Raw genomic sequence first — 16,234 nt, forward strand, 5'->3', positions numbered from 1 at the left:
ATTTCTGCATGAGACAGTCCTGCACAGAGACTGGGATAAGAGCCTTCAGTTTGCCTCTTAGATCCCCTCTCATGACCAGGGGATCCTCCTGGTCATGATTTCCTGGTCTGTTAGGGCTTCATGAAGAGCAGTCCTTCCAGTGAATTTGAGCTAGCCCAAGGCATGTAAATACAAGATGAGACAGGAGAAGCAATCGAGTAAGGGGCAGCCCTGCCTTGCAGATCCCTGGAACCAGGCAGCTAATGATTCAATTGAAAGTTAATTGGCTAGCACACCAGGCCTGTTAGGATGACTACAATCAAAAGCAGAAACTTGCAGTGGTTGGCTAGGATGAAGAGTGATTAGAACAGTGTGGCATCATTGGTGGGAATGCAAAGTAGTCCAACAGCTATAAGAAACATTGCAGTGGTTTCCTTATACTTCTCAAATATGTGCAGAATTGCCAGAAGATTCAGAAATTCCCAAAAGGAAGTAGCAGCAACATCTCAAACATGCTTGCACATCTACTCTGACAGTTAACACTTGTTGTCAATTCGACGGGATGCAGAATCACCTAGAAGACAAATCTCTGGCATTTCCAGGGATGTTGAATGGAGGAGGAAGGACTCACTCTGAATGTATGTAGCACTAGCCTATGGGCGGAGTCCCAGAATGAACAGAAATGTGAAAGAGAGTGAGGCATCAGCACCCATCACTCTCTGCTTCCTGACTGTGGATGCAACATGACCACTCACCTCTTGCTCTGGGCTCTGTTGCCAACCCCTTCCTGACATGATGAGCCATACATTCAAGCCACGAGCCAAAATAAACTCTTCCTTCTTTAAATTGCTTTTGACAGATACTTTGTCATAGCAACAAGAAAGGGTTAATACACCGTCTTTTTCGCAGCACTATCTACAACAATCCAAGGTGGAAGCAACAGAGCCGACCCTCAACTGATTAATAGCTGAGCAACTGTGGCATAGGCCCACACTGAAACATTCAATCTTTCAAAACAGGAAGTGTTTAACATTTGTTGTAACATGGACAGAGAAGACGAGTGAATAAGCTAAGTGAAAACAGCCAGTCAATAAAAGACTTATTCTTTTATGAATCCCCTTATAGAAGGTACCTAGACAAGGACAGCAAGTGGAACTGTGGTTCCCAGGAGCTGCGAAGTGGGGAATGGGGAGTTAAGTGCTTTGTGTATAGTTTTCTAAGATGACAAGTACTCCATGGGGCTAGTTTAGAGAGAGAGTTCAGTGGATAAGAAGCTTCCTCTGAAAATGTGAGACCTGAGTTCCTATCCTCAGGACCCACTTAAAAAGCCAGAACAACTCTATGCTCTCCTCAGCATTAGGGGCAGAGTGTGGCAACAGGGAGATTCCCAGAACTCACAAGGCCACCCAGCCTCGACCAAAGATTGAGCTTTTTGTTCAGTGAAAGACCTTGTCTCAAGGCGGTAACATGGGGAATGATTGAGAATAGCACCCATGTCTTGCTCTGGCTTCCACATGCATGAGAAAGGGTGCACGGACACACAGTCTCTCTCTGTGTGTGTGTGTGTACACCACATGCAAGCACATCCCATACACACAAAAGAAAAGGGCTTAATGGATGCAAGTGATGAGCACACAATGCTATTGAATCTTACACGCAAAAGTGGTTAAGAGGGGGCTGGAGAGATGGCTCGGCGTTTAAGAGCACTTACTGCTCCTTCAGAGGACCCTTTTTCAGTCCTGGCACCCACATGGCAGCTCACTCCCATCCCGGGTGATCAGACACCTGCTCTGGCCAGCATGTGGTACACAGACACGCATGCAGACAAAACACTCATACACATAAAATAAAATCAAATAAATCCTTTGCAAGAGGTTAAGATGGTCAACTTTATGTGCATTTTTTCAATTGGTAGGTGGCCTGACATGCAGTTTATAGCAGGGCTTAGTGGTCAGTCAAACTTGACTCTACCTCTTACAAGTTATATAACCTAGGCACGTGACTCAGCTCTCCTGAGCCTCAGTTTCCTTTCCTGAAAAATGAGAATTAAAATACCTAATTATAAGGGATTTTATGAAGATGAAATAAGATAATTTATAATAAGCATAAATCATAAATAATGAAGCACCTTTGTTGTTCCTTTTGTTTTGTTAGGAGGTGTCTTGTATCTCAGGATGACCTTGAACTCACTATGCAGCCAAGGACAACTTTGAGATTCGGATCTTCTGTCTTCCACCTCTGGAGTGCTGGGATTACAGGCACACAGTACTATGGTGCATGGAACCCAGGGCTTCCTGCATGCCAGGTAGGAGCTCTACCAGCTGAGCCACATCCCTTGCCTCAACTCTGTTGCTTTTGTTTGTTCTGGTTGTGATTCAAAAGCTAACACATTCTAGCGACCTATAGAAGGATGTGCTGCCAACACAAGGACTTTAATTAAATGGCAATTTAATCCCAGAACAGAAATCTATGATTCTAGACTCAGATGAAATAGTTTCGACTTCTGAGACCTTGGACTTTCAGAATATGTTGAGATGACATGGTAATCAGAATCTGACTGTGTACAAATGTCTGGCAGGTTAAGATGAAAGACAGCTCTAACCTTGCCAGGAAACAGCTTTGAACTCACCTTTTCTGGCTCTACATCATGTGTTTCTGTAAATCTCTCATGACTTCTGTATTGACTACTGGAATAGATTTGAACAGGCTAGACAGGCTGCAAGGATGCTTAGAAAGGAGATGCTGGAAGTCTTCAAATAATGACTGGGGCCAGGAAGAGTGAGCTTCAGTCAGAAATGGGATACCGATGTCACACCTCCTCCCCACAAGGCTCGGGGACCATCATGGCACAGGGGGCAGAAAGACTGTAGGACCCACAGGATGTGACAACCAGGGCAAAGCCAGTCTTCAGAACAGAACAGAATTGCTACTCTAGTAACCTCACAGGAACTCTGGCTGTCAGGACAAGATCTGCACAAGGTGAAGTCAGTGCAGGACATTCCAGCAAGGAAGAAGAGGAGGTCACCAGTCCCTGCCCCCATCTAAGGAGCTATCGGCAAATTATGGCCCGAAGGGGAATGAGGACCAGTTTTCTTTAAAGTTGTGACCCTTAGTAGGTTATTTAAAACACAAAGGTTGAGCAGGTTATATTTAGGAATATATATGTTTATACATATATACATGCAATAACAATTACTGAAAAACAACCACAAGTTTGAAGGAGAGTGAGGAGGGATACATGAGAGGGTTTGCGGGGGATGATTCAGAGGGAGAAATATTTTAATTATATTATAATCTCAAAAATAAAACAAGGAATACACGAAGTTGAGGGGACGGGGGGGATTAGTATGGGAGTGGCTGGGGAGGAGTAGGGACAAACATGATCAGAATACATAGCAAGGATGTGAAATTCTCCAAGAACTAATAAGAACAGTATATCAGATAGACTGAATGAACTTAATGCTCTCCTATGCTATCATAAGACTAACTTAGCTACTTTTAATTACAAATTCAATTTGGGGCGTGTGTGTGTGTGTGTGTGTGTGTGTGTGTGTGTGTGTGTGTGTGTGTACATGTATTCCTTACATCTGTGTCATAGACATTTTTCAATGTATAATAACAATATCACTTGAGGTCAGGAGTTGTGGCATTCACCTGAAATCCCAACACTTAGGAGGTGGAGGCAGGAGGTTCAAGTGTTGAAGGTCATTACATAGTGAGTTTGAAGCCAACCTGAGCTACATGAGACCCTGTCTCAAACCAAAACCAAAACAATGTGTCATATTTAAACTGATTTAGAGGGAATTATTCTTGAAAATTAAACATTTAGTCCTATAAAAAATAAATCACCTGAAGTCAAATACAAATTTATTAGCAAGCTGTCACATTTGGTTAATATTTGAGCAACATTCATGGGGCTAACAACATAATCAAAACATTAAATACATTTAAAATAGAGGTTCTAATTAATTCTGATTTCTATTTCAAAGAGAGGCAAATGCACCATAATTAATACTGCATTAGAAGGAGTACTCCCAGTCCCTGAAATGATAGCCTTAGACCAGAAGCCCACATTCCTGAAAGGAAATCCTGGCTCCTGACCCCAGGGACATCATTATCCAGAACTCTGGTCTTTTCCACAGATGAGAGAAGGGATTATGTCATACTAGAATGACAAATCTTTATAGAAATGAGCAAAGGCCAAAGCTCCCTATTTCAGAGAGCTTCCAAGGCCTGTTGTGAATTAGAGAAGTACACAGGAGTGTTGAGAAAGATCTTTGGGATTTTATAAAAGCTAGCTTTGAATCAGTGAACAGCATCCTTGTAAGCCTTGAGAAAAAATGCAGAAGAGTTGCACTGTGTGGCTACACATATAGTGTACATAGAGGCTGCACTGTGTGAGTACACATAGTGTACATAGAGGCTGCACTGTGTGGGTCCACATAATGTACATAGAGGCTGCTCTGTGTGGGTACACATAGTGTACATAGAGGCTACACTGTGTGGGTACACATAGTGTACATAGAGGCTGCACTGTGTGGGTACACATAACATACATAGAGGCTGCACTGTGTGGGTACATATAATGTACATCGAGGCTGCACTGTGTGGGTACACATAATGTACATAGAGGCTGCACTGTGTGGGTACACAGAGTGTACATAGAGGCTGCACTGTGTGGGTACACATAACGTACATAGAGGCTGCACTGTGTGGCTACACACATAGTGTACATAGAGGCTGCACTGTGTGGCTACACATATAGTGTACATAGAGGCTGCACTGTGTGGGTTCACATAACGTACATAGAGGCTGCACTGTGTGGGTACACATAATGTACATAGAGGCTGCACTGTGTGGGTACACATATAATGTACATAGAGGCTGCACTGTGTGGGTACACATAGTATACATAGAGGCTGCACTGTGTGGGTCCACATAATGTACATAGAGGCTGCTCTGTGTGGGTACACATAGTGTACATAGAGGCTGCACTGTGTGGGTACACATATAATGTGCATAGAGGCTGCACTGTGTGGGTTCACATAACGTACATAGAGGCTGCACTGTGTGGGTACACATAATGTACATAGAGGCTGCACTGTGTGGGTACACATAATGTACATAGAGGCTGCACTGTGTGGGTACATATAATGTACATAGAGGCTGCACTGTGTGGGTACATATAATGTACATAGAGGCTGCACTGTGTGGGTCCACATAATGTACATAGAGGCTGCGCTGTGTGGGTACACATATAATGTACATAGAGGCTGCGCTGTGTGGGTACACATAGTGTACATAGAGGCTGCACTGTGTGGGTCCACATAATGTACATAGAGGCTGCACTGTGTGGGTCCACATAATGTACATAGAGGTTGCACTGTGTGGGTACATATAATGTACATAGAGGCTGCACTGTGTGGGTACATATAATGTACATAGAGGCTGCGCTGTGTGGCCCACATAGTGTACATAGGCCCTGCTGTAGTAGGTAGTGCTGGTGGAAGAACAGGTGTTGGGTGTTTGCCCGGGAGTCAGTGCCATCCTGAGCCACCACAGCAGAAGGCAATGGAAGAGTGAACCAGACAAAATATCAGGCAACAGGGATCTTCCCAAGAACTTTGCATTTTCAAGTGCAGATGACAATCATGGGACTCGGAATTAAAAACTACTGATGCCGGAAAGGTTCCCCTTGGGACAGGCAGTAAGGCTTGCTAAGAGAAAAAAAAAAAAAAAAAGCAACAGTGATAAACCCTAAAACAAAACCCCTTCATTTAGATTGAATCGTTCAACTTGCAGGGCACTGTGCAGGTTTCGGATCGTCCTAGGCTACATCGTCAAATATATGTTCATTCAATCAGCAACAGAAACAGCCTAACGAGATCTCTCTGTGGTAGACACCTGCCTCAAACAATGGCACTCATCTCTGAGGGATTTTAAACAGCTGTGCATAAACTTCAAAAGTAATTTGCAACCAAATTAGTAAATGTCAGCCTTCTTCCCACAAGACACAGCATTTTCTTTAAAGAGACGAAGCATCCGCAGTAGGCCTACCATTTTACACATTATCAAAGAGAGGTTGGGGGGGGTGAAGATGGTGATTCACAAGGTTGGGGTGTGGAGTGGGGTGAGGTGCTTAAGATCCCAGGCAATCAAATAACCCCCAGAGAGGAAAGGAGCAGTGGTGGGCATGGTGTCTCAGGGAAATGAAACAAAGGAAAATGTGTGAAGCCACCAAGTGCTTGCTTTACTGACGCCTGAGACTTTAAATTCTCTTTGCTAAATAGAAGGGACAAATTAGTAGAAGCTAAGAGGACAAAGCAGACTCCTCCGATCTTGTCTGAGGTTCATCACACAGTTCCACAGTCTTGGTGTGTGTTCTCCAAAGGCACCTGCAGCTTGAAGGGCTGGGGCTTGGGCACAAATGGTCCATTTTCCCCACTGACAGCCCGAGTGCCCAGTCTCGTTCTCTCCACCCTCCCATCTCCACACATACACAGTTGTGCCACTACTGAATAATCTTTTATTAGCACCACATCCAGCTACATAGTTGCAGGACAACTCAGAGGACAGGGCAGCCCTGTGACGCTCCCCTTGCACAAGACACCAGAATCACAAGGCTCAGCCAGACATTAAGACCTCTCTTCATGCCCACAGGGAGTCACTAAAGTCACCCGTTACACATTGATAATTCTGACTCTTCAAACTCCAGTGGAACAAAGAGGTGACATGTAACAAACTATATTTTGTTAACATGTGGCCCTCAAGGCTGGAAAACAATCTCTTTCTCAAGGTTATTCCTCTCAAGAAGTGAATATCCCAACTTTAAAAAACAAACAAAAACCTTAAACCCACCCCTGGCCCCTGAAAAAAAGCAAAAACAAACAAACAAAACTAATCTAGTGCTTCAACAAAATCCCAGAAATCGAGGTGTGTTCTTTGGATAGGTTGCTAGCTCCAAAAAACACTTCTTACAAGAATATGTTTTGGTTTGCTTGTTTGTTTTCAGAGCACATAAAGTTATCACTGTTTTTCTTTTCCTTGCCTGCCTTTCCTCAGGCGCTAAGGAAGAGCAGAAGGAAGAAGGAAGTGCCCCTCCATTCCTGACCCTAGCCTCCACCTGGTCAAGGTCGCCAGCACGCAAGAAACCAAGGACAGAGGGAGCCCCAAAGTTTGCTTTTTTTTTTTCGATTTCGTTCTCACCCCTGCTTACCCCCGACAGCTCTCTGCCCTTTTCTGGAACAGTTGCAAGGGACACTCGGGTGGCCCTTCGGGGCCCCAGTCCTTGGCACTTGCAGCCCGCTCTCTCCTCGGTGGTGACTCGGGGCCCCCGGGTCCTACCTGGTGTCGCGGCCGCGGTCCCAGCGCAGCGCCGCTGTTGCTCTGATGGCGGGGATTGGCGCGGGCCTGGCGACCCGAGGGTGCTCCCGGCGGGCGGCACCGGCCAGAGGACGCTCGCCACGCCGGCTCAGGGACGCGCGCCTGGTTGCGTTCTGCGAGCGCTCTCTGCCTTTCTCCAGCTGGTCCTGTCCCCACCCTCCATCCTCACGCCTCACTGGCCACTTGTCGCTTCGCCACGACTGGGACCCGGAGGCTGCGGGAGGCCTGGAAGGTACAGTTCCCCGGTGGGGAGCGACGCTGCAGGCAGCACGAAGCAGGTCGGACGCTACAGCCTCAGCCGCCCGAGTGCCAGGAAGGGGGGCGCGAGAGCAGTCTCTTCTCACTGAACTGAAAGACCGTAAATGAGCAGCCAGTGGGAAGGGCTAAGGTCACGGTAGAAAGAATTGTTTTATTTAATCCTTTTTACATCACAAAGGACTGGCAAGCATTGCTTTCGTTTTGGTTTGCTTTTTAATTACCCACGGAGCGTGTTTGGGCACAGCTTTGTCTTGGGATAGAGGCTTCTATCATTGTGATTACATCTCATCTGTGATTTTGATGTTTTGGACTGCTGTAGACTTCACGGCTCTCCAGCAGCAATTTGGGGCCCCTACAGTGTCCTTGTCTTCTAGTTTTTACACCATGTTACTAATTTTCATGATGATCATAAAAAGTATTGATAATAAGGGGTGGTGGGTTTTCCCATATTCAATAGAATTACATTTTTATTGCTGTAATAGAGGAAGACCAGATCAGATTACTATGAGAAGTTAAATAGTAATCCATTTCTTCTCCCCACCCCTTCTCCCTGTTCTCCTCAGTCAGTAGGCTTCTGATACTGACATACAGAACGCCATCTTTAAATGACCCCAAGGTATGGTCAGTTTCAACTTGTCTACAAATGAAACACTGAGCAACCTGGCAGTGCTTGGTGACTTGATCAAGTGACACTCGGGGCTGTGCTAAGAAGCCACCTATGGCGACTCTTTCCTCTAATGTAGATGAACCCATCAAAGCCAATGCACACATTTTTTAAAGGATACAAAAATATTTGGTCAAAATTAACCCACTTTGCCATTTGTTGATACCTAAGCACAGAACTGGCCCACAAGTCAGGATCTTACACTACAGAGGCTGCACTCCCAACCCTGAGGTATAACAGCACTGTCTCATCAGGGCACCATCAGAGTCTGGCACACAGTAGGCCTTCATTATGTTTTGGCTGTTACATTTGGCAGAAAAGTGTGTCATGCCCGGGAACAAGGTCACAGAGCTAGAAGAATGGTCCCCACTTCAGCCCGCGTCTGTGGTCTGTGTCTGTAACCGCCGAGGATTCTCTCTTTTGAAGGCAGTTTGCTTGGCTTCTCCAGCCAGCCTTCAGTGGAACCTGTTGGGTTTGGGAGAAATGACAGAGTGGTCACCCAGCTGTGCCTAGAAGACAGGAAACATCTGGTTCTCCAAGACTGTTTCTCACTGAGCGTTTTAGGAGATTAAATAAATGCAGGGCCTCAGAGACGTTCTTATGTCTTCTTATTAATCTTTAAAACACTTATACTGCTAAGGATTAGACTCAGAGCCTGGCTGATGCCAGGCAAGCACCCAGCCTCATTCTATACATCGGTGTTATACCCCCAGACTCATACTGTACTTCTATACAACTATACATTTAGCTGCTTTTAAAAGGTTACAAAGGATGATGAGGTTGGCAACATAGTAAATATTTATATATAGTAGGTACTGTGGAGGGCAGATTTAGATACATGGTTTATTTTTTCTTCATAATCTAATGAAGGAACTAACATCACCACCATCATCATCTCCACTTAACATATGAAAATAATGATGTTTTGAAATATTATATAGTATACCCAGGATTACACAATTTAAAAAGGATCAGAATCAAGATCCAGCCCTTGAGCAATCTTTAGCATCCATCTTAAACATGGTTGAAAATGACCTCCATCCCTACAGCACTGATTTTAGTATTTGTCTTCCATCTCTGCAGAACATCTGGGTTTGGAAGACCTGTGATATTCTAATGTCTTATAATCATAGAGTTCATCAACAGAAGTTCATTACCCTGAAAGCTGGATCTTCTGAGATAATATTCTATCATATATCTTAGGAAAAGAATGATTTTATTTTGGTCTTAAAAGTGTTTTTTTTTTTTTTTTTTAAAAAAAAAAAAAAACCAAGTAACTGCATTCTTGGTCTGTGTCAGGTAGGGTGGAAACCTGCAGACTGTTTGACCTCTATATGCTGCAGGACCAACTCTCTGTTTGTCCCGGCTTCAGAGTTTTTCTTCTATCAGACATTGTCTCCTTTGATTCAGAGCACACAGCTGATGCTCAGAATTCTCCACACCTTTGTTTCCTGGAAGAGGAAATGGCATTTCCGGGAGAGGATGGTGTGTGGGTGGCTAGATTCTACCCATTGTGTTAAAAACACCCCAACTTTCAGTTGTATGTTTCTTTTCTCCTTCAGTGTCCGCCCTAAAGTTTCCCAGAATTGCATTGAGTACAGAATGAAGGTAGTTGCTTCATTCCAGCAGAAAAAGATGTGGTTCTGCCTCTGGACCCCGAGAGCTAAGGAATGAGGGATTCCGGAGTGACTTCTTCCTGGACCTGGTGCAACTTGGAATTTGGAAAAGAACCCAGGCATCACTTTGCTTTTTTCTTGGACTTAGTTGATGATTAAGGCTTCATCTCCTATGGAAACCACCTCTTGCACTTTCTGTGGGATTAGACTTCCATATGGGATTCAGAATAGAGAGTACCAACAACATGCCCTAGGTTGAGCCTCAATTTGAAGAACAGTGCTGTTTCTTGGAGAAGTAGGATGTGGTAAACACAGATAACTCGAGGACTGTGTCATAAGACAAGGACATTTTTCTCTACAGAAAACCACCACGTGAAGGACATCAATCCGGATGATTTTGTGAGGACTTTGGCATCCAGACATCCTCTTTTCAAAGCCCGGCAGAGACTGTTTGCAAAGTGGCCCTCCTTAGTCCTCTGAAAGAATTAAGAGGATGATGAACTACTTTAACCAAAGACTCAAGTAACATGTGAAAGCTCGTGTAAATTTATTCAGAAAGTGGGAAAGTTATGGATAGGTAAAAGTGACAGAGGCATAAACAAAAATGGGCATTTTCAACTCACAACATGACCAAGTGCTGTTTTTCTTTTTAATTTTACTGTACAATCTGCACTGAAATTGTATTTATTTATTATTTATTTATTTTACCAAAAGAGATCTTTAACCCTGGAAGCAAAAAGTTTGTTGGGAGTAACTAAATGGAGTTTATTTATTTGCTTAATTTTGTTTGATTCTTGAGACAGGGTGTCATGAGGCCCTGCCTGGCCCCAAACTTGTTTCGTAGCTGAGGATGACCTTGAACTTCTGATCCTTCTGCCTGAGAATTCCCAAGTGCTGAGTGTATAAGCTTGCATCACCAGTTGCTGTTGATAATGAGGTTGCTGTCAGCTTTGCAGACTGTGACTTGGAACAGTGAACGATGAAGGTGATTTCATCTACGACAATAAAAAAATGGTTATATTTGTAAAAGTTTCATTATTTGGATATTTATTCATTCTACATGCTTAGTGATATTGAAGGACTTTATAATCATGGGCAAGGTAAGGCGGGTAGGTATTATTTCTCCATTTAAGAAAAATATGATAGTCATGAGGCACTGTTAACTAATGCTGACGGTTCCTTTCCTACGTATGTCCGGGCATGGGGTCTTGTGAAAAGCCCCTGACGTGTAATGTCCTCTGTATTTTATAGATAATACAGTGCATCTGTGGAGTCTAAACAGATAACTCCACAAGTTCATAGAGCCAATAATTTATAAGATAGATCTGGTCAACTTGACCCTCAAACTCATGATAAACTTTCCATCATACCCGCAGAAAAGAGACAAGTGTTGAAATTACGTCCTGGCTTGGATCAGTAAAAGAACCGTGTTCCAGTGAATTCGTGTTCCATGGATAGGATACTGTGAAAGCAAAAGAATTCCTGTCTACATAGATGGCTGATCTAGGAATTATCCTGTATCACACTGCTCAGTTTCATGAAACCGTAGAAAATGAGACAGTGCCATTGTCAATAGTGCAAAATGTCTGGAGGGGATTATTTTTCCCCTGAAAATCAGTTAGCATATTACAAAAGAATTTGAAATTGAACACGAAAAATGATTTTTTTTTAACAAGTGGAGGTATTACAAAACCATGATCCTGGCATTTTGTGTTAGTTACAACATGAATGTCTGAGTTGGAGAGTCAGCGTACTGATGTAGCCAACCTCGCTGACCTTATTCTATGCTGCGGGCCAGTGGAAGATGCTCTGTTCCTGACCGCAGTTTAGTCCCCACTCTCTAAATGGTCCTTTCTGTGCCCCACATGGCAAACCTCATGACTGGTTTCTCATTTCGACTTGAAATCACATATAAAATTATTTTATTTTCTTGCTTTTGCCCACTGCCTGTCACTATACACAGACTGCAGACAGAAGAGGGAATGTCCTATGTCAGCCTGTGATTCAGAGAGGAAAGGTTTTATCTCCATTTTACTCATTACAAAAAAATAGTTAGCCGGGTGGTGGTGGCGCACACCTTTAATCCCAGCACTCGGGAGGCAGAGGCAGGCGGATCTCTGTGAGTTCGAGGCCAACCTGGTCTACAAAGTGAGTTCCAGGAAAGGTGCAAAGCTACATAGAGAAACCCTGTCTCAAAAAACCAAAAATAAAAATAAAATAAAATAAAGTAAAATAGTAAGCCAACCAAGCATGGTGGTACATGCTCTTAATCCCAGCACTTGGGAGGCAAAGGCAGGTGGATCTCTGTGAATTTGAGGCCAAGACTGGTCTATACAGTGCATTCTAGGACAGCCAGGGCTCTCAAAATTATGATGATGATGATGATGATGATGATGATGATGATAATTAAAAAATCAATTCTGGATTTCCCAGCACACAAAAGCATACTGTGATAATAGAGGAAAAATGTGAAATGTGTAAGCAATCATATCAGCAGCTCATATTTGTAAATTTATGCAACCTTAAAAACAACGAAAAGCAGATGAAAAGTCCTTTTATATGTCATGAGAACTCAATGCAGAGCTGATGCTTGAAGATCAAAGATATCTAAAACCAGAAGAGATGTTTATTTTTCTAAATAGAACTCAAATGCCACATATAAATGCACAAATTCCCCTGTTCCCAGGTTTGGTTTAGAGTCAGTGAAGGGGGTGTAAATATTACATCAGGATTTCAGAAGGATGATGGAGCAGCCAAAAATCTCTAACTCCGTGGTTCTTGACCTTCTTAATGCTGTGACCCTTTAATACAGTTCTCATGTTGTGGTGACCCCCATCATAAAATTATTTTCATCGCTACTTCCTAATTGTAATTTTGCTGCTGTTATGAATAGTAATGTTAATAACTGTGTCTTCCAATGGTCTTAGGGGACCCCTGTGAAAGGGGTGTTGGAGCCCCCAGAGGGGTCTGGACCCACAGGTTGAAGACTGCTGACTGAGCTGCTCCAGTTCCACAGCTGTGACTTGTTTGAAGCAGTTTCCACCACAGGGGAGAGAAAACTGGTTCAAGAGCTTTCAGCTGGAAGGGAAGGTTCTTGTTCTGGACTGGAGCACTCACTACAGACCTACCTGGTGAAGTAAGCTGGCGGGTTGCAAAAATTTGGAAGGGCTGTGAGGACGGGGATTAAATCTTACACTAATAAAGTTTCTCTTCAAACAGAAGTCAAGATTCTTTGAGAACCTTTGCATTATTTGTGACCTGCCCAGGGGGGTTAAACATACTTAAAATTTTAACTCAAAAGGGCTACTAGGTAAACTGAGTAAGGTGCACCAAGCCAGGATCCCTACAGCTACCAAGCTTACACTTTCCCCCCACAGGAATATAGTTAGAACCTGAGATAAAAACAAAGACAGACAGACAGACAGACACACACACACACACACACATACACACACACACTGAACTGAAGCAAAACCTGAGCTAAAAGCCAACCAACCAACCAACCAACCAGCCAGCCAGCCAGCCAATAAACACACACAATGAACTGAAGCCAGTCTTGAGTTTTTGACCTTTTGCATGGTCCGTAGAGTGGCAACATATTAAAAGAATTTTAAGGAATTATTATGTGTGTATTTGTTTCCCCAAAACTCTCTGCCATCATTCCCTTTTGCAGAAACACATGTTCTTTCTTCCTTGCCTCTGCATTTGGATAGAATGCAGGTCTCTTCCATGGTCCTACACTTAAATTATCCCACATATTTCTGTGCTATGAGAGAAAATTCCAGAAATTTCATGCTCTACTTTGTAAGCCCCTGGACACAGTGGGTGTATTATGCATACTATGCGGAGGGTGTGGAGAAAGTGGAATTCTCATGCAAAGCAGTGAAACTTACCAAAATGTTTTCACAACAGCCACTAACCCAGAGCATAAGATTAGCCAGTGACCCAGGCATGTTGTGGGTACACAAAACATAGAAGTGTGTCCATATGCAATTGTGAGGCTTGTGTGGCATGTTCACCACAGCACTGTTCAGAACCACCCCCAACTGGAAGCAATGCGAGTGCATCATAAAATTGTGGGATGTTGATCAGCAGTTACCACTAAGGAAGGACTTCGGTAGGCCACAGCCTGAAACAAGCCTGCAAATACAAGGAAAGGCAAGGTCAACAAGGATGCATTCTATGTGGGTTCATTTATTCGAATTCAAAAACAAATGGGACCAATTCACACTGTGAGGTCAGAACAGTAGTTATTACATTTGAGGAGATGGGAGGTGGAGGACCATTTGAGGAGATGGGAGGTGGAGGACCATTTGGGGAGATGGGAGGCAGAGGACCATCTGAGGAGATAGAAGGTGGAGGACCATTTGAGGAGATGGGAGGTGGAGGATCATTTGAGGAGATGGGAGGCAGAGGACCAGAGGACCATCTGAGGAGATGGGAGGTGGAGCCTAGGAAAGAAATTGCATGCTTATGGTGACTTTTTTTTTTTCTGTACTTGTCACAGAGGATGGTCACTTTGTAAAAGTTCATCTAGGTGTCTGTTTGTGATTTATGTACTTTGCTGTGTATGCCTATTCAATAAACAGGATTTCTAGGGGCTGGGAAGATGGTTCAGCGAGTGAAATGCTTGCCGCATAAACATGAAGCTTTGCATTAGGATCCCTAGCACCCAGGTAAAGACCTGCATGTGGCCCCGTGCATCTGCAGTCCCAGCACTGAGAGTGAAGGGAGGTGTGCTGGAAACAGGAGGACCCCAGTTCACTGGCCAGCCAGTCTAGCCAACAGGTGATCTCTAGGTTCAGTGAAGAGACCCTGTCCCAAAAAGAATGATGGAGAGCAACAGAAGGTGCCACTTGCCATTGTATCTTTGGCCTCTATGTGCAGATATGTGTATATTCTCCCACATACAGGAAGAAGTCCAAATGCAAGCACTCCACACACACACACACACACACACACACACACACACACACACACACACACACACACACGAGAGAGAGAGAGAGAGAGAGAGAGAGAGAGAGAGAGAGAGAAAGAGAGATGTTAATTCTTCCTTCTCTCTGTTATTCACAATGCTAATGAATCAAACTTAGCCCCAGCAAGATCTCAGTAGATCACTGAAACATTCTGCATAGTTTTGATCCGGTGGGAAAGAGTTCTACATGATGCTGCCTCTGGCTTGTTCTGACCCTCACTGCTCGGGTGCTAGACACTTAAGCCTCTGCCAGCTCTATAGGGTTTTCCCAACCCCTCTCTCTCTGTGTCTCCCCACCCCTACCCCCATTTGCTTGTGTTATCCTTCTGTCTTTTCCTTTGTCTTAGCGCTGTGCCTTGCACAGAGCATATAATAAAAATGCAAAATTGCCCAATACCAAAGAAAGTTCAGGATATTTTGAATTCCACATTAGAGTCAGAGAACAAATGCCTCAAAGAATTAAAAAAAAAGTGTGGGGAACTTATTCCAATTTGAGCAAAAGACTTCTCATATCAGCTTCTAGCTGGAGCAAATCACAAAAAAACGCACAAAGGACAATTAGGCTCAGTGGTCACTCAGTACCATCATTTGGAGGGGTCATATCTGTAGCTGTGGCCCAAAGAATAAAGTAGAAAAGGCCTTTTAGGAAATGTAATGAGCTGGGTAGAGAGGTTTTAGGAAGATGAGTCTTGGAGCTTGATAAAGCTACTTTAAAGACGAATCGGATGACTGGAGTTTGCCAGCTTGTGTTTAAGATCCTTCAGCTGCTCTGACTTGTACTTCTTTTTGTAAAATACAGTATTTTTATTAACTTCAATATTTTCATATGTGCATACAATGTGTTTTGATCATATCCAACCCAAATCCTCCCTGTAATTCCTCTGGGGTCTGCCTCACGTCCAACCCACCCCCAACTTCATGTCCTTTTTGTTTTGTTTTGAGTATAACCCAATGAGTCCAATTAGTACTGCCCTTAGAGGCATGGGGTGGGCCTGTCTATTGCAGGGGGTGGGACTGCCAGGAACCACACCCTTAAAGCAAACTGGGACTCTTAACAGCTATTAATTGTCAATAGCTTTTCAACCAGGGGGAGGATCCTGAGCCCCTGATGCTCCATGTGGCTTGATTGCATTTCTTTTTGGGAGGAATTAAAAGTGTTGCAAAGCTGCAGAGGGTTTGCTTCCCTCAACATGCATAAAATAGCTATTCCTTCCTGTCTCTTTTTTTTTTTTTTTTTGAGACAGTGTTTCTTTCTCTGTGTAACAGCCCTGGCTGTCCTCACTCTGTAGACCAGGCTTGCCTGGAACTCACTGAGATCAACCTGCCTCTGCGTGCACCACCACCACGTGGCTTGTC

At 43.8% G+C, this 16,234-nt stretch overlaps 1 protein-coding gene across 2 annotated transcripts in view; it reads right to left on the bottom strand.

Annotated features, from left to right (window-relative positions):
• The window catches only part of Prkcq (protein kinase C theta), a 136,604-nt gene extending 128,972 nt beyond the window's left edge, over positions 1-7,632 (bottom strand). The window contains exon 1 of one of the 2 annotated variants that reach the window (XM_052728306.1): positions 7,324-7,632. The gene's annotated coding sequence lies outside the window, so the exon portion shown is untranslated. The other variant, XM_052728307.1, reaches the window with a different exon arrangement.
• Between the last annotated feature and the right edge of the window lie 8,602 nt (positions 7,633-16,234).

The sequence above is a fragment of the Peromyscus californicus genome, unplaced genomic scaffold (genome assembly GCF_007827085.1).
Source record: "Peromyscus californicus insignis strain IS unplaced genomic scaffold, ASM782708v3 Scaffold_8__1_contigs__length_139910024, whole genome shotgun sequence".
Taxonomy (NCBI): domain Eukaryota; kingdom Metazoa; phylum Chordata; class Mammalia; order Rodentia; family Cricetidae; genus Peromyscus; species Peromyscus californicus.